Source organism: Pteropus alecto, unplaced genomic scaffold (genome assembly GCF_000325575.1).
Source record: "Pteropus alecto unplaced genomic scaffold, ASM32557v1 scaffold103, whole genome shotgun sequence".
In the NCBI taxonomy this organism is placed as follows: domain Eukaryota; kingdom Metazoa; phylum Chordata; class Mammalia; order Chiroptera; family Pteropodidae; genus Pteropus; species Pteropus alecto.
In genome coordinates, this window is record NW_006436288.1 from 3,062,851 (window position 1) to 3,079,213 (window position 16,363).

Here is a 16,363-nt window from a genome sequence, read left to right on the forward strand (position 1 = left end):
AGACAGACAAGATAGTCTGTAGCAAAATGTGTCAACTAAGATCATTGGATCCAAAATGACGTGAAGTCATTCACATAAATTTTTAAGACAGCCAAGCAGAATGGATCAGCAATGTCACAATCCACACAATCCACAATCATCTGAAAAGTATAAGCAGAACTTCACTTTCAGTTCCTGTACACTTCAACCACAGTTCCTCATTTGTCTATCATTTCTTCCTCTCCTAAGATTCACTATCTGCTTTGTCTTTTCTAAACCAATCCTTCTTCTCTTTTTAACTTTAATTTTTTTTTAATAGGAGTAAAAAATGAATGTGCTGCTAATAAGACAGAATCCAAAAGCGGTTTCTAGGAGAAACTCTAAAATATATATTGCCAAATCTCAATTACATACACGCTAAGCTAGCTAAATTTGTTCAGGTAGAATAACCAAACAAATGCTTTAACAACTTATCTAGAGAAGGAACAGGAGATGTAGTATAATTCCTATTTTGGGAGAATCATGTCTAAGTATTAATATATTCTAGGCATGCAAAGGGGCAAACATGCATGGTATGTGGATGAGAGGAAGAACTAATTTGTTCATATAAAGAAGATTAAGTGAGTCACTGTGGGTTTGGAGCTATTGCTTGGTCATAGAAACTGGATTAAAGACAGAAAACAAAAAAACATACAAATGGGCACTTGGTGAATAAATATAAATAGCAGGGCAAACATTATTCATTCTTCCCATAAAGTGGAAGAGTGAGGTCATAATTAAATCTTAAATCTACAGATGGCTTGAGTCTTTTATAAGTTAGGGAAACACTGATTGAACAAAGATGAACTTCAAAATGATGTAACAGTATACAAGTGAACAAAATGGTAATTTTGCCTTAAATTGGCAAAGTTGAGGTATATACTAACAGCAAATACCATGCAAATATATTTAATTATGGATTTTAAATGTCATTTTCAACCTAGGAATCACGGTATAATTCCAATATGCAACGATCTTATTTGGCAACGTCAAGTAAAAAGCCAACAAAATTTTGAAGAAAATGATGAAAAAAAGGAAAAAAGAGATTTCTCATTTTTATTCATATCCTATAACCCAAAGACACGTACAGTGTAAAGACCTCAGTACTAGGAAACCGAAGGCTTATTTTTATGCACCAAGTCTGCCACTTAATAGCCCTGTAACCTTGAGCAAGTAACTTAACCTCCTTCAGCCTCGGAGTGTGTGTCCTGGGAAACACAGACTGTAAAATGATATCAATGAGGCAAATTTGTAACATCTCATTCAGATCTAATATTCTGGAAAGTTTTCCTAATTTAAATTTAAAAGAAGAAAATCTACTTAATTAGATTTTGGCTAAAACATACTAACTGGCAGTTTTACTCTTTTCAACATGAAATGGTAAATCTTCAGAAAAATTAAATTACCAGTCAGAAAACCTAATGATAAATGAGTAGAAATTATAAGTTGCTATGAGGACATCTGTAAATTCACCTCACAAATGATCAAGCAATGCTTTTTATAGAACTTCCAATTTCTGCTGAAAAATTCCCATTTAAATACAGATTCCGCTGAAACACAATAAGTATTTCACAAAAGAATTTCTGAGAGACAGGGAAAATGGAAGCTTTTGGCATATAGTACCAATATTTCTCATCATTATTAAGATCTCACTTAGAGCTTCTTCATTTCACCTAACTCAGATAGTGTTAGCACTCCACATAATTGGCTCAATAAATGCATATCAAAATAACCTGACATGATGTTCCTTATAAAACAGCATATTTCAAGCATAACATCATGCCCGAAACCTGTGCTTTCCATTAAAAGTTAAGCTCTAGAAAAATGACTGGACTCTTTTAGCTTATTAAAATCATGGGTGCTTCTGGATTCTTAAGTGCCATTTAGAAAGAAATAGGTATTTCATATAAGAGTAGCAATCCTTCTCAACATTTTTGCCTTAACTCTGTAATACAGTCAGGATATTATCACATTAGACATATAATGAGTCTTAACCTCTCCTAATTACAATCATGTGCTGTAGCACTAGGAAGGAAGTGAGAAAGGATGAAAGGGAAGGGAGAAATCAGCAAATACAGAAAATGAATGTTGATAAGGTACTTTCCTATCAAAAAATCAGAATGCCCAAGTTTAATTTCAAAGTATATATTTACTGAAATACTGCAAAGAATCATTATATATATATATATATAGATAGATAGATATAGATATAGATATATATCTGCATATATATATATTTTTTAACAAGCTGATACTGAACAAGCAGCCTTGAAAAATTAAATCAGAAGGCATTACAATAAACAGAATGAGTAGCTGTTTAGAAAAAGCTGTGTAAATAGCTGTTAGAATGATATAGCTTATGTCATCGTTTGAAAATAAAACCTGCAATTAAATTTGCACATCAAATGATCCTTGAAGCTTGTATATCACCAATAAATATGTATGGTAGATAAGGCTTAAATCAGAGATGCTGTGTCAGTGACATATAGAAAAACTGCGGTTATACAAAGAAATTACAGCAAGAATTCAACATGATCTGAAGTTGAATGCCAGTGATACACTGACATTAAATTGCCAGAGGATATACCAGTTTTTTTTTTTATTTTATTAACTCTACGAGGGTGACATTGCTTAATAAAATTATATAGGTTTCAAGTGTACAATCCTAAAACACACCATCTATATGTTATTGCATTGTGCATTCACTACCCAAGGTCAAATCTCCTTCTGTTACAGTATATTTGACCTTCTTTACCTTTTCTACCTCCCTGTAATCGCCTTTTCTTCTAGTAACCACCATACTGTTGTGTCTATGAGTTTTTGTTTGTCTTATTTATTTGTTGCTTTGTTTTATATCCCACATATGAAATCACATGGGTCTTGACTTTTTCCACCTGATTTATTTCACTTACCATGATATTCTCAAGATCTGAAAGTGATTTAATGACTTTGAATATCACTGAACTAGAGTTTGCCCATGTGGCAGAATTTAGCTACGGCCTTTGGCTGAAAAGTGTTAATACAATGGAAGTTTGCCTTGGTTAGGCAAAATATTAAGGGTCACTTTCAAGCTTATTTTCAGTCGATGAAATGTTGATTCTCCAAACCAATTCTTAATCTTTTAGTTTGCATTTTCAGGACTTTTTAGTGACCATTCTAACAGCAGTATATAATTCCCCTGTATCCCTGACATGGGGCTATGGAAAATAGATTAAATAAACCTATGTTGAGGGGTGGCATGTTGTGGTCAAGAGACATGAATGGGAAACCTAAAACCTTGATTTCTTTTCCTCTGGCTTTATAATTTAGAATTACATGATCTTAAACAAATCATTAATAAAATAGAATATACTTGTAAAGAACTCAGGTTCAATATAAAATAGGTTCAAATACCAGTGCTGTTACTTACAGATATGTGATTTTGGCCACGTAACTTCACTACGTTTGTTTGCTAATATATGAAATGAAAATAATAGTGCCTTCTTCATAGAGATTGAATGAAATAATGCATGTAAAAAACATAACATAGCGTCTGGTCAACAAAGTAACAAATGGTAGCTTAAAAAACATCACTCCTGCTTTGTGTTTTCTTTACCTTTTAAGTAATCTCCCTCAGAAACCAAGAAGCTATATCTTAGAATAATTTCCTGTGCTTCATGATGACTTATCAGGTCTTTGATTACTTAAGAAAACTGAATCTTTTCAAAATTAAAAGAGTTAAGTTGTGTTCACAACTATGTAACCTGTCCTGTATTTGCCTCAAAAATCTTTTTCTCACTTTGGTTAAATAGATAATTAAGCCTTATTTCATAATGATCTGTGATTCTATTTAGTCAAGTCTCCAAACCTTTTTATATATTTGACAAAATTCCCAAAATCGAATTCTAAATAAAATTTCTTTCACCTGCCTCAAACTAATTTTGAGGTTTCCCAGAGGATGCCTGGAAAATCTCCTAGGGTTTTTCTCTCACCTTTGTAAAAGAGAGATGTTAAAATAATTAGGTTTATTTGGTATGTTAAGTTACATAAGAAGTACTGTCAAATAAAAAGTGATGATAAACCCTCATAGGTATACGTATATAGATATATTATTAATACAGGTACCTTCCAGAAATTATATGAAGTTCACAGATATTTGCCAATACCTGATTTGTCGAATTATTATCTTAAATTGTTGTATGCCAAAGAAATAACCAAATTTCCTTATCAAACAAACTCTCACCAGAACTTTACCCATGACTATTTTCAAGTCTTTCGTCATTCACAGACAATTTTGTTTTTCTCTGATCCTTCCCTGAAGGTGTTTACAATCAGATACTGCGTGAAGCTCCATGATGGCATTACTTGCATAACTTTGAAACCATGAACTGGACTAAGAATTTCCAGAACTAATGGAGAAAGCCAAGAGATTCATAAACTGCTAACCAAAGATCCAGCAGAACAAGAATTAATTACATGGGACTGAATCAACTGATGTAAATAATCATAATTTTTATGACTTTTGTTTGAAGCATTGCTGGTTCCTGAATGTTTTGTTTTCCAGATTTAAGAAAACCTTTTTCTCTTTTTCTGTTAAGCTACTTATAGCTTACAGTATTTTGATAAATTATACTTTTATAAACAGAATTGAAGCATTTATCTTTTCTCCCTACCTGATCTTTCCAAAATTCAGAAACTCTGAGTGAGTATTCTTATTTTCATGGCAATATAGTTACTTGCATAAGTTCAAGAAGAATCTTCTTGTAACAGAACACAATTGGTTATGTTACCAAGGCTTTGACTGCAATGTCATATTTGAGACTGATGTATACAGTATAGATATGATCAGACAGATTTAAGGAACTAAGGGTAACTTTAAGGAGTCAATGCATATAAAGCTCCCCTTCCAAAAAACTGCCTGCTATTTTGCTTATAGAGTTCTCACCTAACAGGTAAATAAGGAAGGTCACTCCCTGGAAGACCCAGAAACCTCAAGCTATTTGGGAGACTTCGAGAAGAGAGGAATTTGCCCAAGCCTGTAAGTATTACAGGAAAAATCTGATGATGAGTCACTAACGTGGCTTCCTAGTCTCAAGAGGCTTTCAAAAGTCCAACCTGAGATTACTTATTAGGAGTTCCAGCAAAGCAGACTTAAAAAAGAACCTATATGGTAGATTGCTATTCTTGTTTTACAGATGCAAATAACCAGGCCAAGTTTACTAAGACTAAATTTATTTTGCAAACGAATTAGTCTTACTTAGATTATCTTTGATAGAAATAGGGGTGACTATAGAAACAAAATGTATGTGTCAATAGAAACTATACCACACCCTTGTGGGTATTAAATTCTAGTCCTGCTCATTGTCTTCAAGGTTTTGTTATCTACCTATAAACTGGACTAAATCCTGAATCCATCTAGTCTCCTCCAATATCTAGCTACAACTCTCCAAATGAACATTTTCAATTTTTCTCCCACATTTCTAACTTGGAATCAGTAAAAATTAAAACTGCCTCTTTTTCTAAATTCCTGTAAGCTAAAGCTAGACAAGTTGATATAAACTTCAGAGAAATCACTACAGCTCACATGTGGACAACCTTCATGCTTTGTTGTGTGGGCCGCTCAGAAAGTTCACCAGAATATCTGATGACATCATCAGACACATTCAAAATACAAACCAGGAAAATCTACTATATTGCCACTGCCTGTCCACACAAGCACCTGAAGATGCTTTGAGAACATCTAGAAATATTCTCAACTGACTACCCTATGGACCTCAAAACTAAGTTTAAAGTTTATTCTAACTATTAACCTTTTTTCTTTTGTTTCCATAGAAACATCCAGGACTAAGATAATCTACTAACTCAGTGTCTACACTGTGAAACTTTTTAGGAGATTTTCAGACTGGGTAATGAATGATAGGGTTCAGAACATACTACCCCAAAATATGGCACCTTGACAAATTGACTATTTTAAGGTGAAGGACTTTGGGAAAACAACAGAAGCAGAAATGTCACTGTGACCTTCCCCCAGCATTTCTCCCCAAAAACAGAACATAAAACCATCACGTGAGAGATGCCTTCCCTATACCCAGAGGAAAGGAGGATCCTTGTCTCTGAAGACACGTAACACTGAGAAGAATCTGAACAAACAGGCCTCACTCTGTTTCCCCCAGTTTACTGCACTTACGTCATGTTCAGTGACCTATATCATCAACGAACAGAGAGATGGATGATGAAAAAATAATATAAATGAGGAAAAATATGAATTTTAAAAATTTATAAGCTCTGTCAATAAATAAGCATTTATTATAAATTTATTGTGTCTTAAGCATTTGCTGAAATATGTCTCACATGAGTATGTTGACTGATTTATAAATAAGACACAGAATTTGCCCTTTAGGTTAATCTGTATTATAGATACACATACTACATGCATACAAGCAACGCAGGTATATGTATAAACACTGAACATGGCATAAATCTAATGAAATTATATTTAAGTATAAATGAAAGATCAGAAGATTTTAAATGATGGCTGGTGAGGAGTCAGTGATAAAAACTGAATTAACAGAAAGGTTTCAGGAAGCAAACTACCACTTCTCTTCCGGTAAAGTTACAAAGTCTTTGTGAGAGCTGGTATCTGATGATGACTTCACAACAGAAATTAAAGGGCCTGATAAAGCAAAAGGATTAGATGTTTCTTTTATAAGAAGGACAAGCTGAAGAACAAAAAATACAAGCAGAAAAACAGCAAGAAACAAGAAAGATGATTACCGTCAAGGATGATAGAGTGATGGGATTTGGGGATGTGGCTGAGAATTTCGTATTCATCTGTGGGTTATAAAATTCAGTCCCTATTGTCGGCAGGGAAGAAAATCTTTTAAAAAATCACTTGGAGAAGGCAGCACTGACTTCGTAGAATTCAAATACAAAGTCCAAGTAAAAGCACTAGGACAAAAGTTCTATAGTAATGCATGCTAGGTAGATTTGTGAAAAATGGTAAAGAGGGAAGTGCTGGGTTTTGTCAAAAGCCTGACATCCACGAAGTGACAGCAAACAGTGAAGAGATATACATGCCAACATAGAAACTTACAGAATGCTTTCTTCTTGGAAGCATGAGTGATACTATGGGCTTTCCTCAAAATAGTGAGATAGCAATAAGAAGCAGGTTTTGAAGTGACATTCTATAGCTTTACCTTTTTTTTTATTTAATGTAAGTTGGTGATTAGCTTATCTGACCCCCTCCTTTGCCTCCTGAAAGAATGATACATAAAAATTTATTGAGTGCCTACAATGTAGTGTGTACTATATTAGGTATAAATGAAAATATATAGTCATCCTACAAGCAGAAATAATTATTATAATTTTATTAATGATGTAGAAGTAAAAAAGAAAAATCTCTTTAATTCAGACTAATTAAATGTAAAACAATCTTGACTACTAAGAGTTATGAGTTAGAGAAGATATATCATAACCAGAATTAAACTAATTTAAACTTTGTTGCATATGACTCCTTAAGTTTAAATTATTAAATAGATAAGAATGACTAATTCAGTAAGTGGTACTTCAGGGTTTAAAATTCACTAGCTCTCTTAAATCATCATTCCACTCAGAAAATATTATTATTTTGTTTGGTTAAATCTGAGTTATGCACTAGTAACCACTGTTGAGAATTTCTCACAACGCCTATGGCATCTGAGGTTCTGTTTTCCTGGCTGGTGTAATTTCTAAACATCTAGGACTTTTGACAGTGGGGTTTGCTATAGGAGTATTGATCCCAAGTAGGAAACTATCATATATTCAGTTTGATCACTTGGCATATAGTATATATCTCCAAATCAACAACTCATTTTATTACCACAAATTCACTGTTTTGCTTTTGCTCATCCCTCTTAATTCTGGTGTTATATTTGAAACACCTTAACATTTCTTTTAATGTTCGTAGGTACCTACAGGTTTGACTTTCAGATAGCCCACTGCCACAGCTTATATAAATACAGTAAGTAAAGCAAAGTATTTGAAATGTTGACTCATTAAAATAAAAAATGAATGTCTAATTTACCTTATCAAGCTTTTGTCAATTTTCTTCTCCCTTTGCCATAATGCTTCAACAAATGATGAAAAATTTACAGCTGAGCACAGAATAATAATTCCTCACCAGTTCTGTTTGCAATAGAAATGTTTAAAGCTATATAAAATGAGTAAGCTCATGTTAGTTAGCACTGAAAGCAAATAATCAACAGATTAAACGCATTGATGTAGCTAATTCTACTAAATCACCAGTTTTGCATTCTAACTACTTGCTTTTTAGTGATGGAAATTTAACTGGATGGAAAAATTAACCCAAAGTGTAGGCAACTGGTAATAAGAAAACACAAGTGAACTAACCCGGAAGAATCATGCCAACCATAAAACTAAGCAGACTATTCATTACCATGGCAATAACTCAAAACAGACAGAGAAACCAATTCATAGATTCCATTATCAAACCAAGGAGTGATTTGAGGGTGTGTGTATGTATATAATTTACACAGTGTCCGGTGCCAAACTAATAACAGTCCAAGAGATGAAGTGTAAAGCAACTACAGTGATGAACCTTTTAATAAATTGATTCCTGATGCATGGAAAGGTAATCTGTTCCTCCAAAGAACTTTAGAGGCTGTTACGAAAACACAGCAACAATAATCAGGAACATTCTACTGGGTGCTGAGTCATTAATTGAATTCGAAAGGTCAGGCATTACTCCTAACATAACTGTATCTATTTGAGAAGAGCACATGAAAATACAAACCCATGTTTATGCTTTGTGACTTATTTTGAATACAAAAGAACAATACATATCTAAGATTATGAATAAGCTTAATGAAAATGACCATTTCAGAGGTACTATTTTCAAAGATTTTTGAAGCACAATATATTTTGATATCAAGCTTTGGTAGCAAAATATTCAAGCTAATAAAAATGAGCTAAAAGACAAAACTAAGAAAATAAAAAGCCAGAGACTAGAATATTTACAAATCATATTTCTTTTAACATTTCCTTCAAGGTAAGTATACAGGTGACAAATTCCCAGTTGTGCTGTTGTTTTATCTAAGAAAGTCTTTATTTCTCCTTCGATTTTGAAGGATAATTATGCTGGACACAGAATTCTAGGTTGGTGGTTTGGGTTCTGATTTTCTCACATTTTAAATATTTTACTCTATATTCTTTTCTTGCTTATATGGTTTCTGAAGAGAAGACTAACATAATTCCTTTAAAGGTAAGATATGTTGGATGCTGTTAATCGCTATAAAAAATAAAAACTAAAAGCTCTGCCTTTCCCTTTAGCACTTGACTCATACTGCCAGCTTAATTTAACCAATATGTATTTCAAGCACTGAGCTGGGTACTTGAAGATGATCTAGAAAATAAAGACTCAATAAGACATATTGGAACTAGACTGCTCGTGTCTACAGGGAGGTTAGAAACTAAGGGGCTTTACAGCAAGTAGTTCTAAATTGAAAATGAAACTATGAACTTTTGAGGGCAGGGACATTATCTTTACTTTAGCCTTCTACTACTCAACCTTATTTATATTTATTTCCTCAGTTACTAAACAAGAGTTACAAATTTGACATTAGGCACACCATAAATTTATACCAGTATTAGTTGGTTTTGGACTGTTGCTCATCAATGCTTCATTTCTTATTGGTTTTATGACACAGGGGTCCCCAACCCCTGGGCCATGGGCCAGTACTGGTCCATTGCCTGTGACAAACCAGGCTGCACAGCAGGAGGTGAGCGGAGGGCAAGAGCAAAGCTTCATCTGTTTTGGCACCGGCTCCCCAGCACTGGCATCACCGCCTCAGCTCTATCTACCTCAGATTGCTAGGCATTAGATTCTCACAGGAACACCGGTCAATGGTGCCAAAAAGGTTGGAGACTGCTGCTATAACATAATCCCCATAATAACCATGCTTTCAAACTGTAATACAACCCCATTTTCCCCTTCACCGCTCCTAAAAAATAATTGTACCTCCCATAAACTAAAAAGAGAGATGAACTACATGACCTCTCTTATCTATAACATAAATAAAAAATCTCCAATAACACAAAAGATTAAATGTTGACCATTGCTTTAAAAATGGATTCACAAAAGACTAGCTTCCATTTGACATTTAAAAATTCCATTTATTCATTTCAGAAAATGCAGGCAAAAAAAGCTCAGGCAAAAAGGTCAGTCAGCCATATCTCTTACAATATCTTAAAGGCATGTCTTTATATGATATGGAAATACATCCTTTTGGGATAGAATAATCAAAATGTTCTAGGCAACTGTTAGCCAAGTGTTCCACTGATTTAATCAAATCCCTTATACAGAATCCTGCATTCTTGGAAATGTTTATTCTCCCTTCAAAGTTTTCTGAGAGTTAAATTCAGAATATAAAAATTTTAAATAAGTTTTCCACCATTTCAAATGCTTCACTCACTCAGGACTTTTTTACCTCATGTGAACTTCAAGCTAAAGATTCAAAGTGCTAGGGTGTTTTCTGAATAGAAACATTTTCCTAGTATTCATGCTTAAAAAGATTTCATTCAGTTTTACGTAAGCATCAGTAGTTTCAATCATCCCCAAAATGACAGCAAGAAGCCACTGGATGTGCTATTATCTAACCCCTACAGCTGTACACTCATACTCTGAAATGAAAGACAGAAAATAAAGTATGTCTGTGTGTAGGCTAAAGGAAGCTGGATGATTAATCACTATATATGTATGTTCTTTACAATCAGATTTCATGGTAGAACTTTTTCATTATATCCATAAAAAGGAAACACACACTGAAAAAATAAGATTTTTTTTAAAAAGTGGTTAATAACTTTATGCTGCTTTTGCAAAAGTAAAGAATTTAAATAATTGCCTACTTCTGAGAGCAGTTAAGTCTGAAGTTAAACTGTATATTTCATAAAACTCTAACACTATTCCCAGAAACACGCATTAGTGACCAATTAACCCATTTTCATAAGTCTGTGGTACTCTCAGTCCAATTTGTTGATCCATCTCCAAGCCTGGACCTTCTCATTTTAACAAAATAAATGGTATGTCAAAGAACTCTTAACTATACAAAATTTCTTAAGGTGATCTACTGAAATAATAAAGGACTTTTATCAATACTGCATTCTGTTTTGAGCTCACCTGTACAAAAGTCCCTTTGAGCTTTACCATATAATCATGATAACGATGACAACACGGTGGAGGAAAAATTGGCAATAACAATAATTACCTAAGCATGTACAGTAAGTCTCCACTTAACATTACTGATAGGTTCTGTGACTTTAAGTGAAACAACATATAATGAAACCAATTTTACCACAGGCTAATTGATATAAACAAGAGTAACGTTCCTACGACATCTCATCGATGTTATAACGAAGTGACACTAAAAAATCCACGTTATTCCAAGACTTCCTATATTTGCGCTCCAAACTCTACTAAGCACCTTCTATATGCTATCTCATTTAATCCTAACAATTCTGATACCTATTTTATAACTATGAAGTCTGTGGCTCAGGGAAGATACATGTCCAAAATTTTATAATTAGACAATGAAGATAACAAACCGAGGCCTTTCTGCTACCTCTTATACTTAGTTTTTTTTTTTTTTAAATGGTAAAGCCTCTTACAATTATGTTTTTTTGGGGGAGACTGGTCAATTATTTTTTGGGAAACCGAAGAAATAACTTATAAGTGAAACTAAATAGGCCAATTGATTACTAAGTAAGACGCAATATTACTTAAAGATACAAAGAATAATAAATTTGCAATCGTATAAAGAGAACACAGAAGTAGTTGCCAGATGACTCAGACAAGCAATAAATCAGAGGTTAAAGTAGCTGCCAAAGAATTAAAACTGAGCTAGCTCTGAAGATTAAAGGACAGGTCACTAATCATTGTGAAAGGCCTTGAACACAACCCCCTCAGCCACTTAGCAGGGAACTGAATAATGAATGAATAAATTGTGCAAGGAAAATATAATAATTTCCTCTAGACCTAAGACTTAGATATTGTCAGTAGCTGCAATATTAGACAAAAGATGACCAAATCATCTAGCTACAGAGTAATGACCACCACACTAGAATCAGAAAATACCTAACCAAGAGTATGAACATAAAAATAGTAATTTTACTACCATCTAACCAGTATTTCTCTTTCAAGGTATAGGTAAATACTCTCAAAATATAATTACTGGAAATACATATAGGAATCGTATTTGCTAACTACTACCCTGGCACCTGTAAAAAGCCTATGTATACAGTCTGAGAGACCAAGAGTAAGAGAATATGTAAAAAAGAAAGAGAAAAAAAATCTCAGCCCAAACAGAGATAAACTGATGATATGTACTTGGTGAGTTGAAGAACAAGAGAAATAATAAAAGTTAAAAAGAAAACCAACCAACCAGCCAAGCAAATGAAGAAAAACCAGAGTTAGAAGAAACACTAATTCAGTTTTACTAAGCTTCATACCATGTACACCATAGTACCCAGATGAATGGGTAAAACTCTAGAATAGGGAAAAATCAGAACTAGATTTTGTTTCCCACAGCAAGAATGTAAAATTTTGAATGAAAAAATACTGAAAATAATAAACAGGTTTTTAATGAAAACTACATTTTTAGTAATCCTTAGATTAATAATTCCTTCAAAAATTTCCTAATAAGTAATTTGTAGTTCTAGAAACTCCACTGCTTTCGAGACCATCTAATTGGTTTTCTTTCATTTGCTTTCCTCCACCACTTCTTCCTAGTACGTTTCCTCTTTCTTTTGTGCTTGCCAATTTTTTCAGAAAAAAATACAAGATAACCCGGTGGCATTAGGCTACAATTACATCCACAAGTTTCATACTGAAAAAGATTCTCTGCATGTAATTGTTGAGTCCCATTTAATTCCCTGTGACGGTTCACAATATTAATACCTTTACCTTACATGTTTCTTAATAAAAACTTTCATATCCAAGATCTCAATTTATTCCTACAACTTGTAATCTAGAAGGAAAGCAGAGCCCAAAGCCCTATCAATCCCATTTTTTAAATAAACAAAGTGACACAAAGAAGTCAAGTAACCAGGGCTGAAACCCTGACGGCACCTGTAGCAGAGCCAGGTGTTGGGGGGGACATGCCTGACAGCCAGGGTTCTCGTCACCACTTCACACTAATAGCATTTCATAGATAATTGTAATATTTCTCTGAGTACATACAAATGATGAAGTTCCCTAAGAAAACGGCAGACTGCTTTAAATACACTAATTTTTCTACAAATGGACTCACCTCAAAAATGAAAATATTCTCTAATCCTTATGTTTCCACTCCAGTCCAATGAGAGCCGTATTACAGGTGACCTGCAATATAAATAAATGAATAGAAGTAAAATATCATTCATTTTGAAGCACAGTATGAAAGCAATAGTTGTTTTCGCTTAATAAATGCACTTCTCTTAGATTTTTGTTCTTTTTTTAATCTAGATTCAAAATTATATGAATCAAAATGATAAAGAGGAAGGAGATCGTAACAGATCAAATATTGTGATAGGAATGTTAACATACTATCTGATTTAATCATTGCAAAACTGAAAGTTTTGAACAAACTAAGATTCTAAGACTTAAACGAGGATGTGAATCCATGTCTAACCCCAATTCCCTCGAAGTAACTTTATTTGGCATCTTTTAAAATTTTTCTGGCATTTTATAATTTGTAAATTAAATAGGCATATTCAATTATTTCTTATATGTAGTTGGACTTGTACATTCAGCTCAAGGCCTAAAAATAAACATAGTAACCAAGGTATTTAAAATATAGACCCATATTAAAAGTACATGTTATTGAATGACCCATATATGTGTAACTTACGATGTCATAAAACACATTTTGAATATATCCATTAAGTATCTGAAAGATCCATATGCGTGGAAAAAAATTTTAAAGCTAAGATCGAGGAAAATACCAATAACAAGGACAAAGGGTTTGTGTTTTAAATCAAAAACTATCACTAATACCATATAATTTTTTAAAACTATAATAATTAACAGTATTGACTTCTTTGTCACATGAGTCTAACAGCAATGAAAATTGACTTTGGAGTATAGGAGTTCTGAATTTGAATCCCAGCTCTAGAAGCTAACAGTACAGAACATTGAATATCAGCCTTTCATTTTCTGTTTAGATTCAAATATAATAAAATCTCACTTGCCTAAAGGTCACACCTCAACCTAGCAATGTCGTAAAGTAAATTAAAAAGTTGTATGGCTAGTTAAATAGATGCTACATAGTCTATGTGCTACACTTCTGTATTTTACTCTGACAAGATGCCTTCAAGCTCAGTTTAGATCTTTTTTAATCTCATTTTTTAAAAAGTTCTAATGAAGTTGGTAATCAAATCAATTCACAGCTAGTTAGAAGCACTGGTCAGAAGCATTAAATTTGAATTTGGGGAGCTAGGGCTAACAGAGGTAGCAGAAAAAAACACCAGCAGAAAGAAATTGTTAAGTTATAATAACAAGAGAAAAATGACATAAGGTTTAAAAAATTATAAGCCTAGAAATATCTGATACAGAACCAAATAACCATGACTATATCAAAAGCTTCCACTGATATACTATACTACAACCCAAATAAATAGTATGCACAGTGATTGATTATATTCTGTTTAAGAAGGCTGGAAAGTGGTTAATGCTTATAAGAAAAACTACCATTATAACAATTTAAAAGTAAATTTTTAAAAATCCTAATGTTTAAAGGATTACACTTTTTAACTCACATAGTAGATGGCTAGGAAATTCACTTGTTTATGAATTTGAAAAGCATATTACTAGGCAAATCTGACAGATAAGATATTAATATAGTTAATGGAGCAAATATTAGGGGCTTAAGTCTCATAACTAATACCAAGCACTATATTAGATACCACAGTATAGTCTCTCCCCTCAAAAACTCACAATTCAATAAAAAACACCGTCATATATCTAAATAAATTTTAATACTATTTAGTTGTATAACAGAGATAAAAGCAAGAGATTTATAATACTTGGTTGTCTCTTTTATTATTATGATATTACTAATTGTTGATGTGCAATGCCTAGTTCTTTAATTCAGTAAGTGCTACAAAAATGTGACTTTAAGAAGTCTGAAATGCATGAAATGGATGAGAAATAAATATATCAAATGCTCTGTGATATAGATAAAAACAAACATCAGAAGTTTCCTCCCTCCTTCTTTCTACTATAAGAGCAAAGAAAAATGACTAGAGTTAATATTTATTGAGAGTTTATTATGTTTCAGGCTCTTCTGTAAGAGTCTAACGTGTATGAACTCATTCAATCCTCAACAACTCTATAAGGGAGGTTCCTGATTTAAAGATGAGAAAACTGAGGCACAGAGACATTAAATAAGTTACTTGCGAAAGTTATACTGATAAGTGAAGAACCAAAATTCTAATATAGGAAACCTGGCTTCAGATTATACAAATGTAATTTTGTATATCTAAGGATTAACTAAATGCCTAATAATGTTACCATCTTAAACAAGGGTCCCCATCCCCTGGGCCAAGAACCAGTACCGGTCTGCAGCCTGTCAGGAACTGGGCCACACAGCAGAAAGCAAGCGAAAGAAGCTTCATCTATATTTGCATTCGCTCCCCAGCACTAGCATCACCACCTCAGCTCCATCTCAGATTACCAGGCATTAGATTCTCATAGGAGCACCAGTCCCTGGTGTCAAAAAGGTTGAGGACAGCTGTGATAGAAGGTGTGCTTCTCAAACCATCACATATTTATTTTTTAAAAAAGCTATTATTATTAAAACTGTTCCATATTCCTTCAAAAACAATTATCTTCCATTGTTATTAATTTATCAATATATGTTTAGTATTTGGTTCTATAACTATTCTGTATTTTCCAGGTGCTTTTCCTGAATGTGTCAAAACTTCCCTAATTATTTATACCATTATAAACTTAGAAACTGAGAATCAATCATTTATCAAAACTTTTTTATACAAACTGTACAATTAGCTAAACAAATAGTAGGTTAGGGGAAGTTTTTTTTGTTGTTTTTTTTTATAGAAATAGTCCAGATAATAAATTGAGATATAATTACAATTAAAATATCATACTTTGCAACTCCCAATGAGTTAAAAGTATCTAGACATAACAGCTGCTAGCATCAAACAAACAAAGACAACCATATATTATATGTCTCCCGAGAGAAAAGAAATACCATTCATATAGTAGGAAATGAGAAGGATGGAGAGGGTGAAGGGAGGAAAAGAAAGAAAAGGAAAGAAGGAAGGAAGGAAGGAAGGAAGGAAGGAAGGAAGGAAGGAAGGAAGGGAGGGAGGGAGA

At 33.2% G+C, this 16,363-nt stretch overlaps 1 protein-coding gene across 5 annotated transcripts in view; it reads right to left on the reverse strand.

Annotated features, from left to right (window-relative positions):
• EPS8 (epidermal growth factor receptor pathway substrate 8) overlaps nt 1-16,363 on the reverse strand; it is a 152,264-nt gene that overhangs the window by 96,012 nt on the left and 39,889 nt on the right. For all 5 annotated transcript variants that reach the window (XM_015590079.2, XM_015590080.2, XM_015590081.2 and 2 more), the window contains exon 2: nt 13,299-13,369. The gene's annotated coding sequence lies outside the window, so the exon portion shown is untranslated. The remainder of the gene's footprint in view (nt 1-13,298; nt 13,370-16,363) is intronic.